At 38.3% G+C, this 15,324-nt stretch overlaps 1 protein-coding gene across 2 annotated transcripts in view; it reads left to right on the forward strand.

The window, feature by feature from the left end:
• Positions 1–424: 424 nt before the first annotated feature.
• The window catches only part of LOC5573506 (protein vestigial), a 159,194-nt gene continuing 144,294 nt past the window's right edge, over positions 425–15,324 (forward strand). The window contains exon 1 of one of the 2 annotated variants that reach the window (XM_001654590.2): positions 425–1,684. The gene's annotated coding sequence lies outside the window, so the exon portion shown is untranslated. The remainder of the gene's footprint in view (positions 1,685–15,324) is intronic. The other variant, XM_021846553.1, reaches the window with a different exon arrangement.

A 15,324-nucleotide genomic window follows, 5' to 3' on the forward strand; every position in this document is an offset into this window, starting at 1 on the left:
TACGCAAATAAAACTCTCAGTTAGTAACTGTAAAAGTATCCATAAAAACATTAAGCTGAGCAGCAGGTGTAACATCAGAAAGAAGACAAAGAGTCGAAAAACGTGGCAGCACTTCTTATTTCTTATTGTTCTTGGATGTTTAATTACAAATACAAATTTTTTGTGGGGGCCCAGGGGCCAAGATACGTTAGACTGGGATAAAATACAAGATCTGAGTCTTTGAAACCATTTCTTGCAGAAAAACTACGAATGATATTGTTTATCAAACGATCATTTTCGTAATGTCTAGTATTTCTATACAGTGCAAGTAACGTCAATAAAAATAAACGCTTAAACGTACGAAAACGTTTGTATACGATTTGTAAAACGTGTAACGAATATATCATAGAGATACTAAACCGCCAGCTTGTGTGAAGTGCAAATATTTGTTTTAAAAAGGGAATATTAGAACAATGCTAAAATATATTTTCAGTGCACGCTTACCGGAATGTGTATTCATAGTTTAGGAGTCCTATAAGTAAACATTAGTTAACATTTTCTATAAACATTAAGATTAATGCTTCACGCATGTGTCTACTTTGCCATTTGAAATAAATGCAATTTATTAAAAAGCAAAAAAAAAATCACATTCACCCTAGTCCACTCTTATGAAGTCCCGCAAATGCACTTTTCAATCAACTTGCAGCCTGCAATCAGAGAGTGCACTATGGACTCCATCGAGCACACCGTTCGCTTCACTGTATTGGTAAAATTCAGTAGCTGTCGCTAGTTGAATAATCAGCTCTTTTATCTTTAGCTTCCACCTCGGCCTACTACACTGCCGGCGGATTAACGCCAACACACATCATCACAGCAAGCATTATCGCGTATCGTTAAAGATGGGCGGAGTCAATCCACCGTGTATTGCTGCTGCTGATGCATTTATGCTTTCGCCAAGCCACTCCCATCGCCGCACACCGTCAAAACCGGTTCCCATTGTACCACCACGCTGACAGCGTTCGCTCGAATATCCTCACCCGGGGCTCAACAGTTGATTGGTCCGCGCCGTCGTCAGTGTTGGTTGTCGCGATCCACCACGACACGAACAGGTTTCTGGCCGGAGAATTCCCAACCTAAAGCAAACAGCTCGAAATTCTTCTGTTTCAGTTGATTTTTCGGTTTTGATACGCGCGCGTTCCTCAAGCACGCTGTGTGTCTCTGTGCAAGCATTGCGTACTGCTTACGTGAAGGTGCGTAGCCGAGAGTGCAATCATATTGCGCCGTTGTTGCGGTCGTTGTTTTTGTTGATGCGATGTATTGCGTCAGCGTCGGTATTGCGAAAGACTGATGCGAAGTGCTTTTCGCGACGGTTTTGTGTTGGATGCAAAGTTACGGACTGCCGGAAATAGGGTTTCGGGATAACATGTGCTTCGGGCTCCTGTAGAAACTGGTGACACTGGAAGCGGAATAGTGCTACGGTGCAAGGAAATTGCAGTGAAGAAAACTCGTGAAAAATTTGACCATAAAACAAAACTTCTGCTCCAGGTCGAGTTGAGTGATTGATAGTGTGTTTGACATTGAGTCACTTCGGGCTACCTCAGAGGTGATAAAGTACAAGCTCTAGAAATTTTCCAGCAAACGTTCGCGCGCACTCCCCTGAAGTGTCTCTCCATCGTATGTCGGAACGTAAAACCAGTGATTTATGGTCAGTTGTTTGAATAGCTGTGTTTCCACCTGCATGAATCTCGCGTTGCCTCTTTCCAACGGAATCATGTTGATGACGACGACGACTCATAAGCCTCAGTAATGCACCTTTAAATATGGCTTCTACAAAATAGTTATCGAGTGATCTTGGCAAAGTCAAACACTTTCCATCGCGGAGTGATTGAGTGCATCCGACTAGAGTAATTGACGATTATATTTAGAACCGGGCCAGTCTGTGCAATGCACGTTTCGCGGTGCTCTCCAGACCGTTATCATCAGAAAAAAATCTCCATAAGATCTGTGCTCAATAGCCGTTGAATATGGTGTAGCTGTATATCTGAGCAAAACTTAAAAAGGGGTAGAAACCGTTTATACGTCCACAAGTTCAAAGGAAATCAGTTATAATGAAACGATGTACCGTTACTATCAGAAGAAATATTCCATCAAAACTTGATTCAAAGTGTGTTTGAGGTAAGGTACTCCGGGGCAAGTGAGAATCCGGGGTAAGTAGGACCTTCAGTCATAGCTCATTTAGGAAAAGTTTTTCAAGGGGGAATCGCAAAACATAATTTTTACAATTTCTCATCGTTATAAGGCTGGTTTTCATCCCGCCAATCTGTCATGAAACAGCCTACTTTCCTACACTGAAGTATGCAGTGCAAGAATAGTCATAACGCAACTGAAACCAGTGCTGTAATGATTCATTACGCAACGCTTTCTCATTACGCAACTGTTTTGAGTTGCGTAATGAATCATTACATACCATTTTTTTAGAAATTGTACAATGATGGTGAATGCATTCCGATATAATTTCTAATACCCTTAAGTTGTCTTCTACGAAATTGCAAAAAATGTTGTACGTAACTCGTTGCAGAACTCGATTTTTACAGCACTCGTCGTAATTATCCTACTCGGCAAGCCTCGTAGGATAAATTTACGACTCGTGCTGTCAAAATCATCATTCTGCAACTTGTTCCGTAAACTACTATTTGTCATCAAACGCCAACATCCCACCGCAAAATCGCTAGTGTTTGGAGGGGATTTTAACCTCCAAATTGTCAAATAACCTCCAAAGCATCACCTCCAAGTTAGTTCTAATACCCTCCGTTATATGAAATATGGTGGCGCGTCGATCGTTGCAAGTTTATCGTTAAACAGTCAATTAAGTGTGTACCATTTCAAAGAATAGACATGCTATGATATCTTTGAAAACAGCAATGGATTCAGCAACTCTAAATTTAGTAAATAGCGATATTTTGGTGCATGAGGCAAAACAGTATTCCGCAGTGTTATTTACGATATGCAATACATATATACAATATACAATCAATTTAAAGTTTCTCGACTATGGGCCAGAAATCTAAGTTTGCGACAAAAGTCCAAAAACTTTTTTTCAATATGTTAAATTGTAGAGATAAATTTATCATTATTGATGACAAGTGTAATTGCATACCGACCATTTTGTTTGATTTATTGCAAAATTAAATTGCACTTTACGGAGTTAAATTTTGTTCAAATGGAAAACTTTATTTTCAGCCTATCTAAAAAAATGGTTTGATAAATGGCAAGACATGGCAAGATGAATTATTGTGTATAGATATTTGGAAAGCAAAGTTAGTGAATTTTAAGGTTGTGTTACTTTTCCCCGAAAGCCAGTTACCCGAATGCCAAATCTCCGAATACCCCGTTTCCCCGAAAAGTGTTCAGCACCATAATTATCATAATTTTTGGCATTTCAATGTAATGAATGGGCTGGTAATCTAATATATACCCTTCTTTACTTGATTGGCGGTTCTCTCAATTTTCACCGTCCTCAGCATTTTTGACAAAATATGTTCAGTCGAGTCCTTTTTTTGGTCGCTCATCATTCTTCATAGATCTGTATCCCGTCACTAAAGACAATTATTGTACCTTTTTGAACTGCATCACTTTTCGGGTAAACGGGTCATTCGGGGAAATGGCTTTCGAGGTAACGGGTCATTCGGAGAACTGGCATTCGGAGAAATGACATTCGGGGTAATGACATTTGGGGAAAAGTAGCACAATCGTATTTTACATATCCGATATGGAAGGAACGTAAATTTCAAATTTTGCCAATGACTTTGCAATTTACTCATACGTAATTTATATTATGATTTTACTAATTCGCCTAGAGAGATAAAGTATTCCGCAATATTTGGTTTGCAATCAGTTTGAGGTGGTAGCCTAGACACTCCTCTTTCATGTGCTCCCAGCATTTTTTGAATATATTGCGGATCGACGAGCCATATCGGTTCCAGTACGTGTTCTATTTTAGTTGATTTTTTTACATACAATTTTCTATATTTTTAACATTGCCTATTTCAACAACTATTGAATTAATCAAACTATTTGAGTAAAAAAAATCTTCAACTACTTTTAAACAAGGACCCGTTCGTGGGCTAAATAACTTTCAGAAGTCTATGTTGGGTCTGTTTAAAAATAACATGAAACATTATTTTTTTCTAATTTCATACTAATCTAATTTATAAATATTATATATATAATATGTTATACAGTTAACTCTCCCTTACTCGATATTCTGTATTTCGATATCGAGTTAGCGAACCATAGTGAAAGTTGGTTTTCATGGCTAACTCGATGGTCCTTTGGATCACAGTTGCACTGGTTTTGTATTCTGTAACTCGACGACACCTTCCTAACTCGATGGTCTTTTCAATATCGAGTTAGGGAGAGTTGACTGTATAACTTTAATATAGGGATCCGTTTGTGGTCATCAAAAATACCATTTACACGGGGTTTCTGGACAAACTTCAGATAAAATTGGCAGACTTTTGAAAAAATATTTTCCGACAGGAATTCTTGTATACCCATAAGTTTTTCTGTACAAACGCAATGGTAATTTACACTAAACGTTTAGTAGAAATTTTATTTTAAAAATATAATAGCAAACCTGTTGCTTCTTTTATAATAAAGATTGAATCATCGGTATAACATATTGCAAAAGTTTGAAAAATCAAATAGAAATACAGAAAGCCTTCCCGTTGTTAGAACCGATAGTCCAGTAAGAGTAAATTGTTATTTTTCAATAGAATTTAAATGAATTTATCAATCTCCTGTATTATCAACGTATCTTCACTTTGGAATATCAGAAAAATACAGGGTAAACGGTTGAAAGAAAATAAAAGTAAATAAAAAGGCATCTAATGGTTTGGTCAGAAACTATCAATATAGACAATTGAAAAAAAAATTGTTTTGTTTGAATCGTTCCAAATTACTGCCAGAAGATTCAACAACATAAGCGTGTTGTTGTTGAGAAAACGTAAGTAGTTTAAATATATGAACTATTAGATTCTGTATAAATTAATCATCTTATTTCGTTGAAAGAAAATTAGACACTAAAAACTTGATTCATTTCACTTTAAATTCAAACATTTGCGAGTTGTGGGCAAAAATTCTAGATCTTCATTTAAAATTTACCAGCATGTTTTGAAACAGAGCATCTGATGTTACACCACATCGAGTAACGACCCTTTTGCAGCTAAAGTTTTTTCTGGCCATATTGTTTTGAAAGTCAATTTGATTGAAACACGTCAAACAATGTGGAACTATTATTTTTCAAAATAACATTACTTGTTAATTTTTGTCTCCTATTGTTAAATCTTTGTGTTGCCAGAAATCTGATGCGCATCGGTTAATATAAAGTCCCAAAACTTTAGATAAAATCTTGTTTTCATTAAATAATACGATATAGCGTGTTACTATTTTGCCATTTTTTTCTCATTTAAATAACGGCTATTTTATAGTAAAACTTTAAATTTAAAAATGGTTCCAAATTCGAACCTTGACACTTTTGATCATGTTTTACGTTAACTTTATCGGCAAAAACGTCACAGGGTTTTTACTTTTCAACACTGGGTTTGTTCTTCTCTGAGTTTGAACCAAGAAGTGTGAAAAAATCTCAAAAACAGGAAATAAATGTTTTGGAATAAGATCAACGAAAAACATTTAAATATTGAGTAAACACGTATCCCTGACCTAAACTTAAGCGTTTGGTAATAAAAATGGGACAGTGTTTTAGGTTCCTAATGAAAAGAAGGGCTGTGCACAGAAGGTGCCGAAGTAACCTGCATAAATCATTTCTCTCTTTTTACGGACCAAATATCCCACAGCTGAAAAAGTTACGATTCTCCAGAAATCAAAACTAAAAGTTGAACAGAATCCACGAACCATGTGGATTTTCCATACCATGAAACCAAATAGTAACGAATACTCCTTACCTGAGAGAGACTACCGAAGAGGAAAAATATCATCGTCAGCCTAGATTCCGCTGTCACGAAACGGCAAATGCAGCCCGTCGTTTTTATGTCTGCAAAAATGACAAGTATTGTATTCGAAATAAACTATTAATATGCGCAGCGCGAAAAATTTTCGCGCCGTTGATCTGGAAAAACGCTTGTAGATCGTCGCAGTTATTGCAAATCGTTTTGGTGTCTTCTGTGCAATCATGCCTTGGATAGGAATAATCGCGCAGGAGACATCATAAAGATTTGAAGTAACTGTAGCAATCTACAAGATCGCCGTCGCGATTAATAATTGCGCTATGCACAGTATTAAAAACTTCGGTTAGCGGAGCAAAGATGCTGATAGATCTAAAAACAGTATTACTTATTTATATTGTCTAATACGTTTGCTGGCATGAAATTTTACCTAAAAGGCCGTTTATGCTTCGGTGTGAAGAAAACGGAGCTGAGATGTTCATGTGAGAGTTTGAACGGCTTGCTCATGATTGATGTACCCACTAAGTGGAATAAGCAAAAAACTTAGTAATCGCAGAAAAAGAAGACCGTCCCCGTGAGTCTCGTCTCAGCTCCTTACTTTTCCTAAACATCTCTAAGACATTGCTGCCCTCTCTTCATTTTCCGTTCACATAGGCCTTCCACTGAAATTGCATTGATTTCGTTTTAACTGTTTACCAGAGATAGACTTGAACGAAAGGATCAGATTAAGCTAAAATTCCAGAAGTAATCTTTGAAGTACAGAAATAATAAAATGAAAATACTAAAGCATTTCAAGCTGTACAGACTATGGTACTATAAAAACAATTGTGAAAATAGTTAGAATAGTATTAGACAATCGGCTCCGTTGTGCCTTTTATCCTTGAGCCTATTAAAATTGAATTAATTGTAAAATCTCTTACGGTCAGTAATTGCGATTTGTCATTGCTTAGCTTCATTTTTTCAAGAGCACAAATCTAGAGAAGCTGGCAGCCGTTCGTGCTGAAAATTTGATCGCTTGGTCACAACCAGATCATTTTCAACCTAAACGATTATCTGGTTCTCTAGATTTGCGCTTTTGGAAATCCGAGGTTTGGCTATGATGCATTTTCACCTTTAGCATGATTGACGGTACTCAGAGATTTTCTATAAAGTTGTAGTTGTAGTTCATCTACAATACTAGATAGTTGAGAACAATTGTCGATTACGAAAAAAAGGTTTTTCGTCGTATTTTGACCCTATATAGTTTTACCAAAACTTTGGCAAGCTTATTTTAACCCAGATTCTAACTTCCTGGATGCCAATTTATTTTTCATTTATCGTTAACCCTATTAAAATAACAACTATAATTGTAGGTATGTTAAATATTCAAATGATAGCTCCGTCATATCGTATAAATCGCAACCCGAGAAGATAGCTTGCTCAAATCTCGCGTGACTTTCCAAATGGGCTTATCAAAAATTGACAGGATCATTTTGTTTACCTTCTTTTGAACCATTAACATCTTCTGTTGCGTTTTCTATACGAAACGCTGGTTTCGATATTTGGTGAAATATTTCCCAAAGCCTTCAGTCACAGATAACAAATTTTTATGCTAGAATAAAAATCTTCTGAAAATCTGTGTGAATATTCAAACTGAAACACGTTGAAAACACTAGCGCCACCACACAGCGTGTTGCGTCAAACAGTGGTGAATATCAGTATCTTGAAATATTGCATATTCACCACTGACGTCGTATTGGAAACTTAGCTATAACAGCGCCTCCACGATGTTGCTTGCCATTTAAAATGACCGTAAATTGCCTTTTACACAGTTTTACAATCGGACTCAAACATCTGTTATCTGTGCTTCAGTATTGCACTGAGAGAGAGAGGATATAGTCTCTCATTGTTACATAGCTCTCTTTGAAAAGTTACGCGAGAAATGCTCTTTTAAGTCTAAGAAAGTGATTAGAGAAGAATCCTTTTGCATAAGTTTGCAAAAACATTTGTTTTTTTGAAAAATTGGGAGTTCTAAAATGTATGAAAAAGAGTTATTACGTTCTCACTGGAACAGAGCCTGCTTTTCAGCTTAGTGTTCAATGAGAACTTCCATAGTTATTAACTAAAAATTCTCTTTGCCAAAGTTGCCATTTTCGCATTCGTATATCGTGTGGCAAGTACGATGATACTTTCTGCCCAGGGAAGTTAAGGAAATTTCCATTACAGAAAGATCCTGGATCGACCGAGAATCGAATCCAGACACCTTTCAGCATGGCTTTGGTTTGTAGCCACGGACTCTAACAACTTGGCTGATTAAGCCATTTTTGTTCTATGAAAACCAAAAAATGGTGACTATGCCCAAAATAAGGTTGGTTACGCCAAAGCATGTTTCATATCACTTGTCGTGAATTAAACTTGTAAAACATTATAAATGCGTTATTTTAGCCATGATTTTTTGAAATATGGACTACTGCGGTACTATACTGCCGTGAATCGCAAGTCAGTCCCATCTGTAAAAAGTAGGCATTGAGAAAATGGGCTGTGAAGTTTTCAAACTCGTTTACCATACGTATATTCCAAAAATTCCAGGGGATTGGAACATGTTTCAATATTAATGAAACTTTCACAACTTGCTTTTAACTACGATATCTATCCGAGAAAAATATAAAAATGATCAAAACTAGTTACATTTTTGTGTTCCACGGTGCGAAAATCTGTAGTGGGACTGATATGCGGTTACTTTTCATTATGGGACAATTTGACTTGCTGTTTTTTTCCTACTTTTTCCGAACAAATCTTATTATCTCATTAGTGCAGCTGAAAGAGCATTGAAAGAGATGTTTAAATCTGAACTCAACTCAATTTTGACGAAAATGCAGATGGGTTGCGATTCACGGCAGTATAAGGGTTCATTATTTCACTAAAAATAACTGCTTTGGGTGGTTATGCCTCCAAAAAAAGACGTAACTCTTTTTTTCGGCCCTTTTCGCAAAACTTAGCCCACGGTTTACAAATAACTAAACAAACCAACTTTGAATCAAGTTTAATGTAATTTTCATTTTGATGAATACGGTATGTGAAGAGTTATTGAGTTTATGGACTTAAATCAATAAAAAGCGTAACTTTAAAACAGGCCTACAATTTTAGACGTGTAGCTTAGCTATAAAAAAAAACAGCAGATGAGCACTGATTGAAAGAAAGATTTTTTTCTGATAATAACGATCTGGAGAGCACCGTGCGTACGTCGATCGTCAGTGCACGACGTGATCGAATAGCGTTGAGGAGCCATGCACGATTACATAATGCATTGCACAGACATGCGGTTACATTTGTGAGATGCTACCTACCTCACATGGGGAGGGGCAAAGAGGGGATCACCGACGCCACATACTTCTAGTGAGTTCCTCAGCAATGTTGCGTATTTCTGTCTCGTGATCCATTTTTCGTGAGTGTTCGACGAAATATTCTACGGATTCTGTGACCGCCGCTCAGTGCAGTCAGTCAGTAGCCAAAAAACGATGCAATTCAAAATACTTTAGCGATGTGAACGATTTGGTTCGGTGAAGAAGTTCGCGACGTAGACGACGGATCATAACTCAATTAAGATAATTGGATTCTACTGAGGAGACTAGCTACGGTAGCCAAGTGGTGTGTTGTGACAGTTGATACAAAAATGTCAACTAGGTGACCACAGTGCACCCCCTCACAAATAAGTCGACGGGGTTTAAAATGGCAAACATTTTTATCGGTATTGGTCGGTGAGTGAGAGGATTCCTGACAGAACCGCGATAGTTGATAGTGATTTGTGAATAAGGATTTAAATAACATTCATCTCAAATAGGTGACTAAGTGAGAACACCATAAACTTCTTTCAAAGTTAGTTTCGGAAACGAACATTGTTAAATTAATTAGAACCTTAAAAGTTAGTACACTAGGGCGGTTCAAAATTTTAAAATGTTTGAAAATCTAATCTAATCTAATCGCCTTTAAAACACTACCTAGAAAACTGAAAATTTCACAGAGCACTATTTTTATGATAAGGGTCATGTGGAACATATGGGAGATTGGATTTTCATTTTTTTTTTAATTTTGAACTGCCCTATTAATACACCCAGTTTTGAAAAAGATTACCATTTTGTATAATATCTCGCGTAACAATTCAAAAGGGCCAATCCTCAGATCGTTGACTCTGAGAAAATTCGATTTCAATATTGTTCACCACATTTTCAATTCCTATTTCTCAGTATTCAAATCAATCATTGTGATCTCTTGCTAGTTGAGTGATAATTTACTATTACTACACGCTAATAATCGATTTTTTTTTTCTGAAAACTGACAAAAATGTGGAAAAAATGATGAGTTTAAATGCTTGGCAAATTTTCGATTTTCAACAAGGCATGGGCCTTTTTATTAGCCAAAATTGAATTTTATAAGCGTGCTTGGCCCAAGGCTAGGCCTTTTCGGTTTTTAATGACAGAGCAAGAGTCTTTGGCCTCTCACCATGCTAAGGCCAATGACAGTTTGCGAAATTTTCCGATTGTAGGCCCTCTTGATAGAGTGAGAACCGATCATTGGCCGTTTCAAACAGTGGGCCAATGAATAATTTGGAAATAAGCGGTTATTGGCCGTTTTGAAAATCGAGTTTATAACGGTAAGTTTTATGATTATGTTGACAATGTTTGCATAGTTTGTGGATGTTGGGAGATGCTATCGAATGGTATCAAAACCCGATTTGTTTACAATTTGATCATTGGCCGTTTAGAATTGTTACGCGAGAAATGACGTATAAAATAGAAAAGAGGTCATATCTAGGAAAAATTGTGAAAAATGGATAACTTCTTACCACTACTGCACTGCATAGAACTTGCATCAAATCCAACAAAGACCCAAGTCAATGCCAATTATCTGAAGATGTATCAAGACATCTGCAATGAAACAAACGCCACTAACTGTTGTCGACCGAATCCGCTGATCACCACAAACCATTTCCTCCAGCACAATACCCAACGGAGACTTTCCCGATAATGACGATTACTGCTAATTAGTATTCACCTCCAGTCGCCTTCCGATTTCCGTTCAAAACAAGACACTATCTTTGCTACAAACCGTTCCACGCTGGCTCTGGCTCTTGTAATTGCTGTGTAATATGCGCCTCTTCCTATACGTACAAGCTTCTCGAACTCTATAGCTTATGGCACAAAGCGTTGTCTGGAAACTGTTTTTCCTCCTCGTCGAATGTCGCGCGTTTTTGTTTTCTGCTACCGTGTTGCAGACTTTTTTTTGTTGCTGTTTGTTTGCCACAACTCCGAATGAAAATTCAACAATTTCTTTCACCGAGATTCCTCTGCCATTAAGAAAGCCATGAAACATGATTGCGGATCCCGCACTAATTAGCATATACAAGAACGCAGCTGAACTGGTGAATTGGTTTTATGTGAGTTTAATTGTTCTATTTATGAGAAAAAGAATGAGTTATGTTTGGCTCGGCACTTGTCGATCTTCCGTCTGGCTAATTACTGCAAAGACACGGTGATCCATTCTTGCAGGTGGGAACAAGTGATCCGGGAGATTATTCCAGAGAGCAAATTACACAAGGCGAATAAGTAAAAACTTAACTTAGCTTAGCCTGACTACACATATCAATGGTTGCTATTCCGTGATTGACCGAAGTCAGTGAAGATGCACAGGGTTCATAAGACGATTAGACAATTATTTGTTAGATAAAATACCTATAAATAAAATTTCAATTGATATGACCAATTTCCAAATAATAGAAAATAATGTCGAAGTGACGAACCATTCAAAGTTTATTGAACGAAATAAACGTGAGTAGCTGTAGAAAATTTCTGCAACGAATCGGCGAGAAATTTCTTTAGCGATTCCTTTTCAATAGCAAATCAGGCTATAGAAGGGACATCGCCACATGATGTCATTTCGATATCCTTATGATTTGCAAAATAGTGGTATTTAGCAAAGTTTTTCAACGGATCAAGGACACCTGGAAGGCAAACAGTTTGTTTAGAAATCTTGCCGCTAGGTGGCGTTCTATCTTGTGATCCACATAAGACAGAGAGTTGAAGTCTTCGGCAAAGTTGCTCGGAATGTCAAGAACGTTCGGGAAATAGATAGTTTGGTTCAGAATGTTGCCGTTAGGTGGCGCTAGTATGCATGTTTAGTATTGCCGCTAGGTCATGGAAATCCGGAAGGCACACATTTTATTTAACACTTCAGTCGTCGTGCTGTTGTATTTTGTACAACAGTGTCGAAAAAACCTCGTTTCTCGTTCACAACTGCAGCGTGGTGGTTCTGACGGTGGCAAACCGCGCGACGACTGGAAGGTTAAAAAAAGTCGTTTGGTGCCGCTAATGAGCAAATAAAATTGAAGATTTCAAATAAGTTCTTATCTTCTGATCCAGATAAAATATAAATTTGGAGTCTTCTGCTTCTTTCTGGCGTGACGTCCTAACTGGGACAAAGCCTGCTTCTTAGCTTAGTGTTCTTATGAGCACTTCCACAGTTATTAACTGAGAGCTTTTTTTGCCATAGTTGCCATTTTACCAATGTCTATCACATCTCAATTGTCAAAGGATATTTGATGAGCACCAAATAAAATATGGGTCATACTACTCATATGAATCAGGGTTATACTACAATATTCCTAAAAAATGGAAGCAGTGGTTAAAGGGCTCTACCTAATGCGAGATAAATATGCGTGAAATGGCAGAAGAGCTTTCAGAAATTTTGTGGAGAACCTGCAATTATTCTGGCAAACATTTTGCCATTAAATCCTCTGTCAAAAACTGCGAAAGTACTTCTTTCAAAAGCTTCAATAGTAATTTAAGAAAATTGTCCTCTAAATTCTGCAAGAGGTTATTTTAGATGCTTTTCCAGAAAACGCTACACAACATAAAATTTTCTTAAGTTTCTGAAGTACCGTAAAACGGGGTAACTTTGATAGATTTTTGGGAGAAAATCTGCATATTTCTGCATTCAATACAAAAGTACTTACTTATTTGGCTTTACATCAATTATCGTGATAAAGCCTCGCCAACAATATTTCGCTAATTCCCTCGGTTCATGGCCGCTTCTCTCCATCCTCGACTGTGACCCACGCTCTCCAGGTCCTGATGTACCTGGTCAATCCACCTAGTTCGCTGCGCCCCACGCCTTCTTGTTCCGACTGGATTCGTGGCGTACACCATCTTTACAGGGTTGTTGTCCGGCATTCTTGCAACATGCCCTGCCCAGCGTATCCTTCCAGCTTTAGCTACCTTCACGATACTGGGTTCGCCGTAGAGTTGAGTGAGCTCGTGGTTCATCCTTCGCCGCCACACGCCGTTCTCCTGCACGCCGCCGAAGATCGTCCTTAGCACTCGGCGTTCAAAAACCCCAAGAGCTTGCAAGTCCTCCTCGAGCATAGTCCACGCCTCATGCCCATAGAGGACTACCGGTCTTATGAGCGTTTTGTACATCGTGCATTTGGTGCGGGGGTGAATCTTTCTTGACCGCAGTTTCTTCCGCTGATGATGCGCCTTCGTATTTCCCGACTAACATTGTTGTCAGCCGTCAACAAGGATCCGAGGTAGACGAACTCGTCCACCACCTCGAAGGTATCCCCGTCTATCGTAACACTGCTTCCTAGGCGGGCCTTGTCGCGCTCAGTTCCGCCAACCAGCATGTAGAGTAAGGTGGGGCAAAAGTTCGACCTTAGTGGTATAATCAAAGTTTCCAGGAAAACAATAGCAGATTTAACAAAACAAATACCATACAGTGAACCTTCAACATATTGGCTATAATTTTGCTGAACAAACTTGTGTCAAAATATTTACTCATTTTTAGTTATAACAGTTTCAAAATTGATTGTCTTATTCGAACTTTTGCCCCACCGGTGGGGCAAGAGTTCGAATCTAGTGTGGGGCAAAAGTTCGCTGGCTAAAACACAAAATATTGATTCTTTTATGACAGGCATACTTTATACCAGCCGTAAACTTAAGTTTAACGAAAAATACATACTAAATTTTCATCAAAAAATTGCCCAAAACCGAGTTAATTGTAATATACTCAAAAATAGCAGTTTTTCGCAAAACTAAGTGGAAATGTAAAATTTTGGTGACAATTTTCACACGATCAGACAAATTTAACTAAATTTGAAGATAGTATGTGGGTTTTTGGGCAATTTGCAAATTTATCCGTGATTTTATACATGGGTCGAACTTTTGCCCCGATGATTCGAACTTTTGCCCCGCTATGGGCCAAAAATTGATTCCAACTATTTATGGAAAAACTAATACAAGTCAAAGCATCCTTATGATAGACCTAGAAACGCCCTTACATAAAATATTGAAAAATATTTTATCTTCATTTGGTTCCATGCATCGAAAGTTTGACCAAATATTACAATATTTACGTCGAAATACAACAAATAGCCATAACTTTTCCAAATCTCAATCGATTTTTATGATATTTGGAGTGAAAGTCTCTTACTTGAATAGCATTCGAACCACCATGACATTTATAAGCTTTGTTTTGAATTGAGCTAGAAATCTTAAAAAGAAACTTTTACCCCACTCGAACTTTTGCCCCACTTTACTCTACTTTATTTTCGACGCATTCACCATTAGCCCGACTCTTGTTGCTTCGCGTTTCAGGCGGGTGAACAAATCTGCCACCGTTTCAAATTTTCTCCCAATAATATCCATGTCGTCCGCGAAACAAACAAATTGTCCGGATCTCGTGAAAATCGTGCCTCGACTGTTAAGTCCGGCTCTCCGCATGACACCTTCAAGCGCAATATTGAACAACAGGCACGAAAGTCCGTCGCCCTGTCGTAGTCCCCGCCGAGACTCGAACGAACTGGAGTGTTCGCCCGAGATCTTCACGCAGTTTTGCACACCGTCCATCGTTGCTCTGATCAATCTTGTGAGCTTCCCGGGAAAGCTGTTCTCGTCCATGATGTTCCATAGCTCTATGCGGTCGATACTATCGTATGCCGCCTTGAAATCGATGAACCAATGGTGCGTAGGGACCTGGTACTCACGGCATTTCTGGAGGATTTTGTCGCACGGAAAAGATCTGGTCCGTTGTCGAGCGGCCGTCGATGAAACCTGCTTGATAACTTCCCACGAACTCGTTTGCTATAGGTGATAGACGACGGAAGAGAATCTAGGATAGCACTTTATAGGCGGCGTTTAGGATGGTGATTGCACGATAATTTTCACACTCCAGTTTGTCGCCCTTTTTGTAGATAGGGCATATAACGCCTTGCTTCCACTCCTCCGGTAGCTGTTCCGTTTCCCAGATTCTGTCTATCAGCCGATGCAGACAAGCGGCCAACCTGTCCGGGCCCATCTTGATGAGTTCGGCTCCGATACCATCCTTGCCAGCGGCTTTGTTGTTCTTGAGC

The sequence above is a fragment of the Aedes aegypti genome, chromosome 2 (genome assembly GCF_002204515.2).
Source record: "Aedes aegypti strain LVP_AGWG chromosome 2, AaegL5.0 Primary Assembly, whole genome shotgun sequence".
In the NCBI taxonomy this organism is placed as follows: Eukaryota; Metazoa; Arthropoda; class Insecta; order Diptera; family Culicidae; genus Aedes; species Aedes aegypti.